Genomic DNA, 18,032 nt, shown 5'->3' on the forward strand with positions numbered 1-18,032 from the left:
CTATGAAAAAATGAGTATGTTAAATGGTTAAGATGGTGCCTGGCACATACCAAGAGCTCAAAAATCGTTAGTGATTATCGTTATTATTCTCCCTCACAAACATTTACTGAGCTTTGGGCCATGAGCTGGGAGAAGACTCATTTGCAAAGAAGACTCATTAGCAGAAGCATAAGCTTCTGCTAAACGCCCATGTAGTGATGTACCAGTGACTCTGGCCAGATATAAGATGTTGGAATGGGCAAGTATACGGTACCTCTGAATAGAGACTCAAAGACTCCAGCCATAAGTCAAAAGGAAACCGGAGGCTGAGAATAGTAAGTTAAAGGCAGCAGTTACAAACTGTAGCTCAAACCTATGTGAACTTGGAGAAGTCAAATAGCAAAGGATGGACCCCCAGCCCCCCTCAGCAGCTGCAGGTGAGGAATGTTGATTGAACACAAGCAGCAATCATGGAGTTCAGCCAACACTCCACCTGGAAATTTTTTGGTTTTGTTTTGAACCCTGGAGTCAAGCAGTCCTTCCCAGAGCAGTGAGACAAAGCATTCCAGGCATTTGACAGAGACATCTTTGCAAATAGAGTCCATTTGCATAGAAGTTGCTACATATGCATGATCACTACAGGAGCAAATGGGAACAGAATGAGCTAAAAACAATAAAAATAAGTTGGCAAAGAATTTGAAGAGACTAAACTGTAAGGATTATCATCACATAGGCTGACGGATCTCTGCAACTGGTCTATCCATGGTCCTGCTATAAGGAAGGAGATTGTCAATATCCCCACCAGATGAGCAAGATGGGCAGAGGACATTTCTCTGCCTGGGGGCCCTTGTCCTGGACCTGGCTGGGAGCAGAGATGCTGTGCTCTGGGTTAGCTCTCTAGACAGCCAAATCAAAAGTGGAGTAGGTCCAGAAGAGGGCTGGGTCCAAATCAGATCGGCAGTACTAAGTGGTCTAGGCCTGAAACTGAACAAGATAGAGTCCAGGGGTGCAGATGGAGAGCAGGTTCCAGACCCCAGATATGTCTCAGACTGGGGCAAGTTCTGAGTCAAAGAATGGGCCTCCTGGTTAATGTCTTCTAGTTCCTGCAAGTACGGGCAAGGACATGCTAGGAGAAGGTAAAGGGGCAAGGAGTAAACAGTGACTAGGCTGACATGCTACAGCAGGGCCCAATGCATAAATTCGTTCATTCATTCAGCAAACATTTATTGATCATCTACCCTGTGCCAGCTATTATTTCAGGCAATGGGTATACAGCCCTGAAAAAACAAATCAGGTTGCTGCCCTCATATTGCTCACATTCTAGTGATGGAAGATAGATATGAGCAAATAAACTAATAAATATATAATTTCAGGTAAAGACAAGTACTATGCAAAATAGATAGATAAGTAAAGTGTGTTATGGGGAAAGAGTGATGAGGAAGGGGAGTAAATATACAGAATCCCACCTTTCCCTTCTCCTCCCTGACTCCATCTCACCCACAGGGAAGGGTGGTATCTCAATGCATGGGCTGCACTCTAAGGCACTGACCAGGTCACATATCCTAGTGCAGGACTCACCTCACTTTCAGATGCGTGTTGTTTTTTCTCTCCTTTCTCTCTTCTACCTGAATAGCCAGGGCAGCAAAAGCAAACCAGAGCCCATTCTTGTAGAGCAGGTGCTCTGCTAGGCAGAACTTGCTCCATCAGAACCTGTCTGACCATCTCCTGGTCTCTTCTGCTTATTTCCTACAGGCAACCCTGGTGCAGAGACCAAAGGCTCAGATTTGGATGGAACAAGGTGAGGACTAAGGAGTGACTGGCAGCCGTGACAGCCTATTTCAATCCGACTTAACTAGTTTAAGGCAAATGGGTGCTCCACGTGGTCTAGCCCAGCTCATCTGCCATTCCCTGTTCTGGGTTTGGGGGCCCAAGCCTAGTCAACAATAACAGGGCAATTTCCCTCCACTCACCAGGTATATCTGTCAGCTATTGCTGTCTAACCAACAACCACAAATCTCAGTCATGTACAACAATAAGCATTTATTTTGCTCATGCATCTCTGGGTTGGCTGGGGGTTCAGCTGATCTTGACCTGGCTGGGCTGGGCTAGGACTTGCATAAATAGGCAGCTGTAGGCTGAAGGTCAGATTCAGGTCTGTTCCACATGGTCTCCAGTGTCTCTCATCTTCCTCAGACCAGCTGGTGAGCCAGGGTCTTTCCATGATGATGGCAGAGGCATGAGAGAGCAAGCAAAAACACCCAAGGGTCCTCATGTAACTGCAGAACCAGCCCAAGCTGGCCCTATCCTGTTTCTAACAAGATACTGAGTTGTTTTTCAGAGACAACAGAACAAAACCACAAGTCATGACATCAAATAATACCCAGAACCAAAATCCCTCCCCTCTATGGAACCAAACAACCGGGACATGATCGGAACCTGAATACCAGAACTCATTCAGAAGCGCTGTCCAGGAAGGTCCGGTGCTGAAGCCCCTTTACCACATCTTACCATATACGGCTGAGTTCCAAAGCCCTCCAAGACAAACCTGCCCCACCAGCACTTCCACACATTAACCCTCCTCCCCTAACTCATAAAAACTTGACCGAACCACAGACTAGGTAGACAGGTGTGAGCTGTGCCTCCTGTCTCCTTGCCAGTTGACCTCACAATAAAGGTTTTTCTTTTCTCAAAAGTTGGTACCATAGTATTGGCTTCTATGCATGTTGGGCAGTGAGTGAGCCCTTTTTCAGTAACACTGACAGCACAGTATGAAGTGGTCCACTTCTGCCCATACTGCCTTGAGCTAAAACAAGTCACGTAGCTGAGCCTCAACCCAAAGGGTGGGGACCTGCATCTGCTTTTAGGGGAGCAACTGCAAAACTGCCTGGCAAAGAACATGGTTACAGGAAGGGGAAAAGAATTAGGGCCAGAAACTCGTCCTACACACACTTTGCATGGGAATGTTCTAAGGGTAGAGGCATGGTCTAGGGAGAAAGGGACCTGACCTGGGGAACCATCTCAAATTTGAGGTCACCTTTGACTGGAATTTGCCAATAAGGAAGCAGTTGACTCCTTATTAATGATAAAAAAGAAAAAAAAGCCAACATTCACTAGGCACTTACTCTCTGCTAGGTATCATTCTAGATGCTTTACATGAATAAATCCATTTTAATCCTCATAAAAACCTTTTGAGGTGGGTTCAGTGATTATCTTCATTTTGCAGATGAATCAGCTGAGGCACAAGGAGGAGATGAAACTTGTTCAAGGTCACAGAACTAGTCAGCACCAGAGCCAGATCTGGACCCAGGCAATCAGGCTCTGGCACACACCCTCCCAAGCTCAGGTAATACTATCTTCGCCATAGAGAGCATGGCTTGAACACCCACGCCCCTAGTCTGTCCTACGCCCATCCACAGTCTCAGCGGCTGCTCAAGAATGGAAGAAGCTTTAGATGTGGGGAGGGGAGGTGGAAGCTTAGGGGTGGGACACAGCTTGATTAGAGAAGCTGTTGGTTGTTGGAGGGTGGGGTGGAGACAGGAGCTCAGACCAAGGCAGCTAAGCTTGGACCGAGGTAGCAAGGAGAAGGAGTAGAAAAGGAATTCAGGCTTCTCAGGGATTCAGGAAGGGATGATGAGGGCAAGAGAAAGGCCGGGTGGGGTCCAGTGCCTAGAAAGAGACTGAAGGGAGACTTGATTTTGAGACTTTACACAAAACTCGTCTCTGAAAGGGAACCCTCTTGCACTGTTGGTGGGAATGTAAATTGATACAGCCACTATGGAGAACAATATGGAGGTTCCTTACAAAACTAAAAATAGAATTACCATATGACCCAGCAATCCCACTACTGGGCATATACTCAGAGAAAACCAAAATTCAAAAAGACACATGCACCCCAATGTTCATTGCAGCACTATTTACAATAGCCAGGTCATGGAAGCAACCTAAATGCCCATCAACAGACGAATGGATAAAGAAGTTGTGGTACATATATACAATGGAATATTACTGAGCCATAAAAAGGAACGAAATTGAGTCATTTGTTGAGACGTGGATGGATCTAGAGACTGTCACACAGAGTGAAGTAAGTCAGAAAGAGAAAAACAAATATCGTATATTAACGCGTGTATGTGGAACCTAGAAAAATGGTACAGATGAACCGGTTTGCAGGGCAGAAGTTGAGACACAGATGTAGAGAACAGACATATGGACACCAAGGGGGGAAAACTGCGGTGGGGTGGGGATGGTGGTGTGCTGAATTGGGCGATTGGGATTGACATGTATACACTGATGTGTATAAAATTGATGACTAGTAAGAACCTGCAGTATAAAAAAACAAACAAACAAAACAACTAATACTAAACTTTCATTGGGTTATTTGTATGGAAATATGTTAATATAAATGTTACAGACATTACATGAAATTTCTAAAAAAAACAAAAAAACAAAAAAAAACCTCATCTCTGCATCTCTTATCTCCCTAAATTGGTCAGACCTGGGGCTCCTTGTCAAAGCCATACTAAGAGTGAGGGCAGAAGGGCAGGATTGGAGCTGGGGGAGAGCAGATGCTCTAGGATCGTATCTCAGGCAGCCCAGGATTTGAGTGGTGATAAAGAGACGGGGGACAAGGATTCCCCTGAGGCACATTGCCAGTTTCTATTCAACTTGTCACTCACTTCAGTCACTCCTCTTATTTTCTGTTATGATAAACAACAATAACAGCTTACTCAGGGAGCATTTTCTAAAAGACAAGCATTTTCAGACACAGAGATTACATTTGACACTCACAACCATCTCACATGGGAAACAGCACATTTTAAAAATAAGGATACCGGGGCTCAGAGAGGTCAAGTGTCATGTCCAGGATCACAGCTAATTAGAGGAAGTGGAATCAGCACCATCACCTCTCAGCCCTGCACCATCCTCACATCTTTCCTTGTAAGGACGGAGAGCATGGAATGAAGTCAAGTTTGATCTCTTGAGAGAAGGTGGTACTTTGTATCAATCATTCACACTTCAGTATGATGTATTTCCAGTCTGGTCCTGAGAGTAAAACAACAATAGGACACACTCACTGAAAAGTTGCAACAAAGGCTCCACCAAGGGGTGGAAGGGAAGGAGTGCAGTGAATATCAAAAAACAATGTCACCCTGTCTCAATTTCTCCCTCCTGGGAGGCTCAACTGCTGGAACCAAGCTTACAAAAGTTCAGGACAAGGCAGAAGGTGTCTGATGAAGACAGTCAAGTAATAATAATTATTGAGATCCTCCGGGTGCAGGGTCCTGTGATGAGCACCTGGGAGGCTGTAGTAAAGAAGGCAAGGGTGCTTACATTCCAGGATGGGGAGACGCAATAGATAAGTACATGAATAAGAATGTGATAGGACTTCCCTGGCGGTCCAGTGGTTAAGACTCCGTGCTTCCAATGCAGGGGGCGCAGGTTCGATTCCTGGTCGGGGAACTAAGATCCCACATGCCCTGCAAAGAACGTGAAGTAGGACAGGTGCTGTAAAGATGGCACGTCATGAAGAGATGAAGAGTTTTGAGAGTGGCAGGGTGGGGTTACTACTTTGGATTTGGGAGTCAGGGAAGGCCTCTCCAAGAAGGTGACACTGGGATAAAACTTGAACAAAGAAAAGGTACCAGGCTGGCCAAGATCTTCTTGATTGGAAGAGCATGAACAAGAACAAGAACCCAATCAATGCAAAAAAGTTTAAATGACAGCAGCAATAATAATAGTGGAATGGTAGTCAGCGTTGCTAACCCTTATGTAGCACTTATTATGTGATAGGCACTGCTCTAAGTAATTTCCATATGTTACATCATGTCATACTCACCACAATGCTGTGAGGTAGGTATTATCACAATCCTCATTTGACAGTGAGGAAAAATGAGGCAAAGAGAGGTTAAGTAACTTAACCAAGAAGAGATAAGAACCAGAAGAAGAGAAAGTTGCTGGGTGGTCTGTGGTCAGGTCCCTATGGTCCCAGCACTGAGTCTGAAGAGGCAAGATGGTCAAAGAACCCAGGGGTATTTGGCGGCCTTTTCCAGACTATGTGCGGTACCCCAACTTCTAACACCAAGCTCAATGCCAAGAGTCTAACGGAGCTGCAGCACTAAAGTGATCATGTCATCAGATGAGCGGGTGCAGCACCCAGCCCCCTCCCCTCCCAGATTCCCCCACTCGGGAGGCATTTGCAGCAGAGGGCTGGGTGGGAGGCCAGCTGCACACCGCCCACTGCTCCTCTCATTTCCACTATAAATAACACAGTTAAGAAAAAGAAACCCACACGCAGGGGCACTTTCATCGTTACACCCACTTTCTGGTCTGCTCACTCCATACAAGTGATGTGACGATCTGAATTCAAAGTCAGGAGTGGTGAACTGCAGTGTGTCAGGAAACCAAATAGTTGGTGTCAAGAGATCCAGGTGGAAAGGAAGGGGTGTTGGCTCTCTTAAAGACTTCATGCTCCTTTTCCTGCAAGACCTGACCTCAGCTAAAGATGTCATTAGCCAAGTCAGAGCCCCCCTCCCCTGCTCCCCTGACCCCTCTGTCTCCCTTTGTTGTTGTTCTGATAATTAATAGAGAACATGTCACATTACAGCATTGTAGGAGTTGGATAGATAGTGGGGGAGGAAAAGGAAGAGAGGGGAGGGGAGGATACATCTGAGATGAAGGGAAAGAAAAAGGACGTAACCAAGCTTGCTCCCAAAGAACTCATAGTGATGGTGCAAACGGGCACATAAACATGTGATGACAACTCAATTTGGCACACGGTTTAGAATAGATCTGACCAAGATGTGGTGGCAGCCCTGAGCCAGCAACAACGTCTGCAAAAATGTCCTTTAATCTGAGTCTTGGAAGGTGAGTAGGAGTTTTCCAGGTAGAAACAGGCAGGAAAGGGCACTGCAGGCAGAGGAAAGAAATATGCACAAGCAAGACACAGAAAAGAGCCCATCGTCCACAGGGAGATAAGACTGGGATGCCCATCAAGGCTGTAGATATCACCATGCTGTATTCTTCCTCCAAAGTTGACATCTTAGAGCAACTGGTGGTATCCCACACCCATCCAGACACTAGGACTAGCCATTTCTGCCTTAGGACATTTTTTAGCTTTGTTGCTGACTCTGGTCCCCAGTGCCACCACTGGCACTGAGGGTCATCCATCCATGGCCTCTTTGGTAGGTCTCTCTTATGACAACAGCCTGGTCTCCCTGCTTCCTGATTCTCCTCACCCCCAACTTGTCCACTCTCAATGACCCTCTGTTTCTGAGCCAATTTTGGAGAAGTTTTGGAGTCTACCTAGATAATGGTGATAATCCATCCAAGGAGGAGGATGTCACTTGCTTCAGCTAGAGCCCAGATTGCCCAGCAAAAGACGAGTTAGAAAGCAAGCTGACTTAGAAAGACCAGAGAACCAGGGAGCAGGACCATAGCGAGGCTAATGATAGAGGCAGGGTTCATTCATCCAACAATACGGTAGACTTCTGACTCTGAGCCTCACCTCTCTGGATGCGGGGCATAAGACAGCACAGAAAGAAGACACAATGCCCATTGTCCCTCATGGAGCTTGGAGGAGACAGCCATTAATCCAATAACTACACAAATAAAGGCAAAATTACAAACCATGATAAACAGTGTGAAGAATATTTAAAAGGAGCTCTGTGTGCTTACAATGGTGGTGAAGGCAGTCAAGGAAGACTTCCAAGGATAGGACATTTGAGCCAAGATTTGAAGGGTGGGTTAACTAGGTAAAAGATGGAGAGAAGGAGTAGTTCTACTTACAAGCTAAGAAAGTTAGCCTAGGGGTAATATTATTTGGATTTGAATCATATCCCCACCGATGGTTAACCTGGGGCAAATTATTTCACCCTTGCGTGTCTTGGTTGCCTTGACTGCAAAATGGAGATAGCAATTACCTTAGAGATTTGTTATAAAGATTCAATAAGACAAAGCATTTACAGTAGATAGTACAGTACAGAGTACCAGTAATAGTTACTGTGGTTGTAGTGGTGATGATTAAAATGATGCTGTTAGGATGATGGTAGTGGTGATGGTGGTGGTGATTATGGTGATGATCATGATATTGTTGATGGTCATTATGAGAATGATGATGGTGATAATGATGTTAATGGCGTTGACAAGGATGATGATGACTTCTGCACTCACAGCAACAGGAACAACATATGTAAATACCCTCAGGTTGAAGGAGGCATGCGGATAGGAGGTGCTAAAGAGAGGAGACAGGCATGTCTCTTAAGGCAGACAGAGCCAGATTCTGCAAATGCCCAGTTATAGACTCCAGACCCCAAGCTTCCTCAAAACGTAATCAAAGTGCTCTAAAAGTGCTATTACAGCAATGACTCAGATTCAGTTAAAATTTCTTGAGCTCCCTGCCTTGAGAGGTCCTGCCTTGGGAGTTCCCTGGCGATCCAGTGGTTAGTACTCCGTGCTTCCATTGCAGGGGGCCCGGGTTCGATCCCTGGTCAGGGAACTAAGATCCAGCACGCCGCGTGGTGTGGCCAAAAAAAAAAAAAAAAAATAGTCCTGCCATTATACCAACAGTACCAGCAGGGAAGCCAGTGTTAAGTGAGTACCTACTATGTGCTGGGCAATTACTCATGTGTTACTCTGTTTGATCCTCATGACATTTACTAGGTGGCTGGCACCATGCTGAGCACAGATAACATGTTGAGAAGCAGGATACAGATAATTACGCTCATTTTACATAGAAGAAAATAAACAAAGCGTAGAAAGTTTAATTAATTATCCAGGTTACACAGCTAATAAATCATAAAGACAGGGTTTCAACCCAGGCTCAAATGTCTCCTAGTTTAACCCTTTCTTCTCTGTACCACAATGACTTCTGGTGTTTAGTCAGAGGATGTGCAGACTTATAGAGTCAGAGCTGCAGGACCCAGGTCCCAGTCAGCAAAGGAGCTCTCTCCTGCTTCATCCCTAGTGGGGGCGGCTCCCCCGATGTCAGCAGAGCTCACAGAAAGTCCTCATCAAGTCCCACGATCCACAATTTGTAAGTCACTATTCATAAGAGATGACAAGAGGGGAAAAGGATGCATGTGTTCACTGAGCCCCTACAAGATGGTAGGTGCTTTATAGACATTATTTCATGGAGGACAATCCCATTCCTTACTCAGATATTACTGCCTCCTACTTATAAGATAAAGGAACTAAGACTCAGAGTGGTTGCAAAACTTGTCCAAGGTCACACAATGGAGGGTGTCATATTTAAATCCAGGACTGACTGACTCCAAGGCCCAGTCTCTTCAGCCACTTTTTTTTTTTCCCTTTCAATTCATTTAATTTCAACAATCTGTCAAAAAAAAAAGAGCCAATAAACAAATATTGAATTACATTTTGTTGGGTTTTTCAAACCCTCAAACTCCTGACTTATAAAAACAGCTTGTGTGTCTTCCACCCTGACCACCCTGCTACTTTTCCATATACCACAGGCCACCCACAGATACAAAGCCAGGGCGGCCGGGGGGAAGCTGACGTGCTCTACTTGGAGCCAGAAGACAGGAGGGCGATGAGGCCCGAGGAAGCACTTACAGACAAAATGTAGTTCACTGTGGGGTTGAAATTCTTCAATATAAAGAAGGAAGCGACAATGACCAAGACCAGAAATAGGGTGTTATTATTATAGAAGATGGAAAATGTTGTAGCTTCATAATCAGCAACTTCATTCTTCTTTCACAAGATTCTTTCATCTTTTTCCTTCCGAGACATCTTTCTATCACCAGCTTCAGAAAGTTTTCGAGTCACTTCTTCGGAAACAGCATCCTCCCTCTTCTGTGCTACTTTGTGCTTGAGAACAAATTTCACATTTTTGTATGCAAAGGCTACCAAATAAGTGCTTACTGGGGTCATCACACTATACAGAACAGCAGAATGAATAAGATCCATATGCCATATTCGCCAATATAGCCAGACGGGGATGGCGGGCACGATGAAGGCGTTCCCGAAGAAGAGCACCAAGGACTTGGCCAAGAGGCTGTGGCTGAAATCCTGCAGGAGCAGGTCCTCCGCGGACTGCTGCTTGGAGCCGCCTTTGGGAGCCATGGTGAAACCGCAGCCGCGAGACGGGAGGGCCAAGTCAGGCGCCGAGCTGGGCAGAGGCCTCTGGCACCACCCCTGCGGCCACCGTATCTGCTAACGACCCCTCTTTAGCCACTTTCTCCCAATTGTTCTTTTGTGATGCAACACACGCACACACACACGACCAAACACAGCCATGGACACAAACAGATTTTACGCCAACTCTGAATGCATCAAAATGTGTATAAATTCATAATGCTTTTTAAACATGCCCTACCTCTGAGACCAGAGGAGGAAGAATGAAGGAGATTGCTGCCTGCTTTCCTTATGTGTTTAGGCTGCAGCAGAGTGTTTAGATATTTCCAAGCACTTGGCCACCTCTTCTGTGCTCCGGGAAGGATAATAGACTATCCAGCTGAGGTTTCATGGTTGAGGCTTTAGACACTGGAAAACAGGTTTTCAGTGGCTATTTATTCACCTGCAGTGTCCTCAGCTGCTCCAGGAACTGAAGTTACCACAGATGCCCAGGCAGGGACTGAGCGGGGATGCTGGATACCCATTTGGGTCCGTTCATTACATATTCGTGTATGTGACTTTCCAGAGACAATGGTTAAAAGAGAGTTACAATTGCAGACTCTTCCTTTCTAGCTATGCCCTGAGCAGTTCATTTAATCTTTTTATGCTTTGTTTTACCATCTGGGAAAGGGAATAACAGCATTGTCACCAATCTTATCTTAGTCAGCTATTACTGTGATGATCCGGGCTAACAAACAACACCCAAATCTCAGTGGTTTACCTCGACAAGCATTTATTTCTCACTCACAGCACTGAAGGTCATCTGGGGCAGCTCTGCTTTAGGCTGTAGATTGAGTTCAGGTCTTTTTCATTTTAGGATGAAAGGAAGCAGGTATCTGGGGTGTGATCTTTCCGTGATTAATCACAGGAGTGTAAGAGGGCTGGCCAAATCACTTGAGCACATTTCAAACTTTTGGTTGGGATCCACTCACATCCCAATAGCCAAAATCAATCACATGGCCAGGTATAAAGTCAGTCTGGGGAATGGAAAGAGCGGGGAGGTGTTCCAGTTACCAGCAGTGTATAAAAATTTATTTCAAAACTTAGCGGCCCGCACCAGCCATTTTATTTCACTTGTGACTTTACTGGTCAGGAGTTTGGGGAGGGCTTAGCTGGACTCTCTCCAGGGGTTGTAGTCAGATGGCAGCTGAGGTTGCAGTCATCTGAAGGCTCAGCCGGGCTGGACATCCAGGACGGTTCCCTCACATGGCTGGCACATAATGCTGGCAGTCATCTGGGCTGGACCAAAGTGCCCACATGTGGCCGCCCCAGCACGGACGTCTCAGCGTAGCTGGATTCCTCATGGAATGCCTGGCTTCCCCCAGCTACATGTCCCAAGAGACCAGGTGGAAGCCGCATGGCTTTCTCTGACTTATCCTCCAAAGTCATGCAGCATCAATTCCACCGCACTGTACTGGTTACAAATAAGTTACTAAAAACAGCCCAGATTCAAGGGCAGGGGAAATAGACCCCCACCTCTCAATGGGAAGAGGGCCAAAGAATTTGCAGGCACGGTTTTAAACCATCACAAGAGGCACAAGAGGAAGAAAAATGAATAAATAATATTAGCCACATATCCCCCCCCCCACCATAAAAGTTGTGATAATACATGTAAAGCGTTTAGCACAGTGTGTGGTACAGAGCAAGCACTAAATAAATAAATGGTAGTCATACAGGGGCTTCCCTGGTGGCGCAGTGGTTAAGATCTCACGCTCCCAATGCAGGGGGCCCGGGATCAATCCCTGGTCAGGGAAGTAGATCCCACTGCCGCAACTAAGAGTTCGCATGCCACAACTAAGGAGCCCGCCTGCCACAACTAAGGAGCACATGTGCTGCAGCTAAGACCCAATGCAACCAAATAAATTAAATATTTCAAAAAATAAATAAAGGAGAAAAAAAAAAAGAATTCATTTGGGGAAAAAATGGTAGCCACACAAATCACAGAGTCACTAGGCCGAGATTCCAGATGCTCCCCTACCGTGCTTGTTAACTTGGTTGAGCTAACTGGACTACCTTGATGAGGCCAAAAGGCCAAAAGATGGTGATGGGGCTACCGTTTGCAGCTCCCCTGCAACATGTCAAGTACCGTGCTAGGCAGTTTCCATGCAGGATCTTATTTAATCTCCACAAGAAGCTTGTGAGGCTGTGTGGCTGCTGTTATCCGTGTACTCTGAAAACTCTCACATCCTCCTATCATCTTAAAAAATGTTGTAAACATGCCACTGTGGGTGTACTTGGGAGAGCAGTCAAGCATCCCTCTCCCTATCCCTCCCCTCCCCATCCCTCCCCAGTTTAATGGTCCACACAACCAGAAAGCCTGTGCAATTTGTACATCCCTCTATCCCAGCACTAACCCTACTGGATGTCACTTTGGCCCCACTCTCATGTCACTGAGAGGTCCTTGGAGACAAGGACTGTGTCTGATCTAGTTCTGGACCCTGTGCCCAGGGCAGGACTACCCCAGAGGAACATGGACATCTCTCATTTTTCCTCCAGCTCCACTCACCTTCCTTCCTCTACCTGTATGGACCACGTCAACAGGCTCCCTTGCCCTCTGGTCAGGCTTGACCAGCAGGGAGTCCTGGCAGGGGATCAGAGGAAGGAAGGAGAGTGCAGTCAGGGTACTGATTCTCCCCAGCTGCCTCTCTGCAAACTTGCCTAGGTCTGGCTGTGTCTCTCAGCCAAGGGACCCAGCTTCTGATCCCCGGCTTTCTCTCCATGACTCCCTCCACCCACCTCCAGTATGTGGTACTTCCTCCTGCCCCTTCCCTTTGGACCTGGGGAAAGGAGCACTGTTACTAGCCCCAGGGAATGGTCTACCCCTTACGATTTCCCTACACCTTGTCCACACAGCTGTAAATAGCCCTTTTATTAATCCCGCTTTGAGTTAACCTAGTTGGAGTATGTGTCTGCTTCCCGCTGACCCCGACTGATACAGAGGTGCTTGGGGGACAGTTATCAGACACAAGTTTCATCTGTAAGGTCTGTGACCACTGAGTCTCCCGGATGCACAGCCCAGGCCAGAAGATGCAGGATGCCATGGAGGGTGTGACCAGTTCTGTCTGTCCTTGGGTGATTAAGCAGCAGGATCGCCTTTCACCTGGGGCTGTCAAGCTTCCAGCCAGGGCTTCATTTAGGGACAGAGCTGTCTTTCACCTGACATCTCAGTGACAGAGAGGATTTCAATTAGAGCCATCAGGGGCCTCGAGTGCCTGACACACCTTAGGAAAGACAGTGAGGTAGGCAGATCCTGCAGTGTCCTGAGGCTCGCCAGCCTGACTCCCACCCTCTCCTCCCCCCACGAGGCTGGATAAGCACCGTGAGCCCTCTTCAGACCCACAGCCAGCGGAATGCTTCAGGTGCCCCGCTTGAGGAAGACTCCCAAAGCATCCCCTGGCAGGGAGTATTATCAGCAGCATATCTACTTAGAGTCATCTCCAAACTCCCAGGGTCTCCTGTTTTGCATTCCCAAAGCACCTGGACTCTCCTTTCTAGCTCTTATCACACTTGTAATTAATCAGTCACTTGTATAATCATCTACATTCTATTCTCCATCACAGAGGTCCTGTTAAAAATGAAATGAGATTATGAAGTCACATCAAGTCACTCTACAGCTCAAACCCTTGGCTGGCTTTCCTTTTCACTAAGAAAATGCTGGTCTTCACTGTGGCCCATGAGGCCCTGCTCAATCAGGCCACCATGATCCCTCCCTCTCTTTCACTCTGCTGCAACCACCATGGCCTCTCTTTGGTACCTCCGACACACCAAACATACCCCTGCCACAGGGCCTTTGCACATGCTCTGGTTCCTTTGCCTAGAATACTGCTGCCCAGGTGGCTTACCCCTCCTACCTCACCTCCTTTTTTTTTTTTAACAATTTTTTTTTAATTAATTAATTTATTTTTGGCTGTGTTGGGTCTTCGTTTCTGTGCGAGGCCTTTCTCCAGGTGCGGCAAGCGGGGGCCACTCTTCGTCACGGTGCGCGGGCCTCTCACTATCGCGGCCTCTCTTGTTGGGAGCACAGGCTCCAGACGCGCAGGCTCAGTAGTTGTGGCTCACGGGCCCAGTTGCTCCGAGGCATGTGGGATCTTCCCAGACCAGGGCTCGAACCTGTGTCCCCTGCATTGGCAGGCAGACTCTCAACCACTGCGCCACCAGGGAAGCCCCCCACCTTCTTTTTAATGCTTTTAAAAGATTCACCATGGCCAGGGCCTGGGCAAAAACACAGGACGTGTGAGCATTCTTTTTTTTTTTTTTTTTTTCCCAAGACTGTATGTATAGTAACTTTATAGCAGAAAACAGCAAGCTAAAGTCAAGGCCATTGTGGGACCTAGTTTTCTGGTGCCAGGTTACCCCAGGCATGCTGCCCCGTTTCCTGGTTCTTTCTTGGGTCATGTGACCAAAGTTCTGGAAGTGAGGAGCTCAAGGTTGAAATCAGCTCCAACGTATGAGGGTCCCTTTTACGTCTGATCACAAATCACACACTGCATTTTCTGTTTGGTTGTTTTTTTAATAATTTATTGAGGTAAAATTCACATAACATAAAATTAACCATTTTAAAGTGGACAATTCAGTGGCATTTAGAACATTCACAGTGTTGTGCAACCATCTCCTCTACCTAGTCCCAGAACATTTCCATCACTCCAGAGTAAAACCCCTTACTCATTAAATGGTTTTTCCTCCATTCTCCTCTCCCCACAGTTCTTAAATTTAGGTCATTGACCCATTTGGAGTTATTTTTTTCCTATGGTGTGAGCTTGTGGTCCAAACTCATTCTCTTGCATGTGCACATCAGCTGTCTCAGCATCATTTGTCAAAGATGATTTTCTTCTCCATTGATGGACCTCATACCCTTGTCAAAAATCAATTGGCGGGCTTCCCTGGTGGTGCAGTGGTTAAGAATCCGCCTGCCAATGCAGGGGACACGGGTTTGAGCCCTGGTCCAGGAAGATCCCACATGCCGTGGAGCAACTAAGTCCATGTGCCACAACTACTGAGCCTGTGCTCTAGAGCCCGCGTGCCACAACTACTGAAGCCTGCACGCCTAGAGCCCGTGCTCCGCAACAAGAGAAGCCACCGCAATGAGAAGACCACGCACCGCAACGAAAAGCCCACGCACCGCAACGAAGAGTAGCCCCCGCTCACCGCAACTGGAGAAGCCCGCATGCAGCAATGAAGACACAACACAGCCAAGGATAGATAAATAAAAAATAAACAAATAAATAAAAATTAAAAAAAAAAAAAAGAAGGAGGCAGCCCAGGGACAGCCCCAGCCCCTGTGGGTGCCTGGCAATCAGAAGCCCCAGGAACCAAAGAGATTCTGTCCAGGTCTGAGCAAAGCTGGATTTTATGTGCATATTTATTGCCCTCCTGGCAATTTCCAAATGCACTGTCAGTAGGAAACAGTTTTCTGTACACTAAGACTCATCAAAAGCCTGTTCAAAAACACATTATGCAGGTACCTAACATAACCATATACATTAGTTTCTTATGGTTTTATATTCAAATCAACAAAAATTTATTGAGCATGGGCTACATGCAAGACACCATGCCAGGTACCGTAGGAGCACGTGGCAGATAATACACAATCCCCATTTGTCCCCAGCCCTCGGCTGCTCGTGTTCTGCGTGGCGGTGGGGAGTGACTCACACGCCGCGAGACTTTAATAGAAGGACCGCTGTGCTAGGTGCTGCAATAGAGGTACAGACAGCAAGATGGGAAAATGGGAGGAAGTGATTACTTCCGGGTGGGGGATCAGGGATGTTTGAATATAGATATAATTTTTCCTGAGCACCACCTCTAGTCTCTCATTTCATCCTCCTAGTGACTCTATGGGATAAGCATTATTATTGTCCCCATTTTACAGATGAGAAAATTGAGGCTCAGACAAGCTCAGTAGATTGCCCAATGTCACAAGGCAGTTGAGTCTGTTTGACTCCATCACTTGGGCTCTATGGATGATACCAGTGGTTCTTCCTTAGGGGTGTGTTTATCATTAAAACTGAGAAGTTTTTTCAAAACATGCAGGCCCACACTCCATGGCAGATGTACTGAATCAGTCTCTGAGGGCAATTCCTAGATATGTGTATTTTGAAAAAGCTCTCTACATGAATCTGCTGTGCTTCTTAATTTATACACACTATGAGAGTTTAAGTGGGATTTCAACAGATGAGGATGGAGAAAGAAAAAGCATTCCAGTTAAATAGAACTGGGCAAGCAAAAGTGCTGATCTAGGAAAATGTAGGGCTTCTTTGGGAAAGAGTAAGTGGCCCCAATCAGAAGATCAAGCCGCCCTGGTCTGGGAAGATCCCACATGCCGCGGAGTAACTAAGCCCATGCGCCACAACTACTGAAGCCCATGAGGCTAGAGCCCATGCTCCACAGCAAGAGAAGCCATCACAATGAGAAGCCCACGCACTGCAACGAAGAGTAGCCCCCGCTCGCCGCAACTAGAGAAAGCCTGCACGCAGCAACAAAGACCCAAAGCAGCCAAAAATTAATTAATTAATTAATTCTTTTTAAAAAGGAAGAGAGAAGCATAGTCGGTGAATGTGCTTGGGGGGCCTGTCATATCACCAGTGCCCTTCCTGACTGCTCCAACCCCACGCAGGGCTCAGCCATGGCTTGAGTATCAGCCTTCAGTGAGGAGGAGCAAGATCTTCCGGCACCAATGGCTGAAAGAAACCAGCCTCTGTTCAGAGGGAGAGGAAGGCCTGTCAGACATTACTGAGCACCTACTAATTGCCAAGTGCTGCACTGAGCTCTTTGCATACGTTATGTCATTGATTCTTCCTGACAGCTCTGAAAGTGGTTATCCTTATCTGCATCGTTTAAAAGATTCATGAGGTCCAGAGAGTAACCTGCCCAAGGTCACATCATCAAGAAGTGACCTAGCCAGGATTCAACCTCACATCTGTCTGACTTCAATGCTTGCACTCTGAACTCTGGGATTGAGTGCTTTTGAAAGGTTGTCAAAAGGGGCCTCAGATAAGAGGAAGGTGAGGCTGGGTCATATGATAAGCAAGAGGACCATGGAAACTGTTCCAGGGGAAAGACTGAAGGTGGCTGTGTAGCCTGGGTTCCCTTAAAAGCAGAGCCTGAGACAAAGATTTGGGTGTAAGTAGTTTATTTGGGAGGTGATCTCAGGAAGCACCAGGAGGGAGCGGAGAAGAGTGAGAAAAGGAGGCAGCTGATAAAGGGTGTAGGTTACCTCTGTGGGCCACAGGGACTCAGTCCCACTGGGGACCCTCCAGGAGACTGTGGTGTACGCATCAGAGCTGCTTCACCAGGGAGCCAGGAAGCTGGCGTCTTTACACTCTCATTGGTCGAGCACTGCTCCCAGAGCACTAATTCCTCAGCACTGCCATCCTGCCCTGTTTGAGGGCTAAACATATTCCCTTAGCCAGGAATACCCTGGCAGAGAATTTGCTGGCAGCCTTCGGTCTACATGGAAACGGGCTACAGGCGACCTCCAGGGCTGGCTGATGGGACATGTGAGGGACGTCAACAGCATCTCCTACAGCGACTGTGTTCAGCACTTGGGGATTATGGAACAAAGCGTCCCTCAAGATCTCCTTGTGTGAATCGAATCTAGAAAATTAATAGGAACTGGATCAGAAGAACCGAGAAAAGACATGTGAGCTGAACAAGGTGCCTCCGGGACCTGAGGGTCCCGGCTATAAGCTAATCAGACATGTTAAGGTTGCTAAAGAAGCAGGCGTGGATTGGAAGGGGAAGCCTTGCAAAGACTTTCAGTCCCACCAGCCAGACCAAGCCTACGGTACGATGGACACATCTCAGCCTGGCGCCCTCAAACATCAAGGACTGTCTTCCCTGCACTGAGAGCAGACTTTTCCAGTACATTCTCCTGTAAATCTGGACCCAGACAGAAAACTCCTATAACGGTTTTTAACGCCAGGGTCATA

General features: G+C 46.9%; 1 long non-coding RNA gene and 1 pseudogene across 10 annotated transcripts in view; both read right to left on the bottom strand.

Moving 5' to 3' along the window:
- Positions 1 to 18,032, bottom strand: part of LOC132348764 (uncharacterized) — a 271,302-nt gene that overhangs the window by 162,928 nt on the left and 90,342 nt on the right. The window lies entirely within an intron of this gene.
- On the bottom strand, positions 9,483 to 10,056 carry LOC132348976 (translocon-associated protein subunit gamma-like; annotated as a pseudogene).

The sequence above is a fragment of the Balaenoptera ricei genome, chromosome 15 (assembly GCF_028023285.1).
Source record: "Balaenoptera ricei isolate mBalRic1 chromosome 15, mBalRic1.hap2, whole genome shotgun sequence".
Classification (NCBI taxonomy): Eukaryota; Metazoa; Chordata; class Mammalia; order Artiodactyla; family Balaenopteridae; genus Balaenoptera; species Balaenoptera ricei.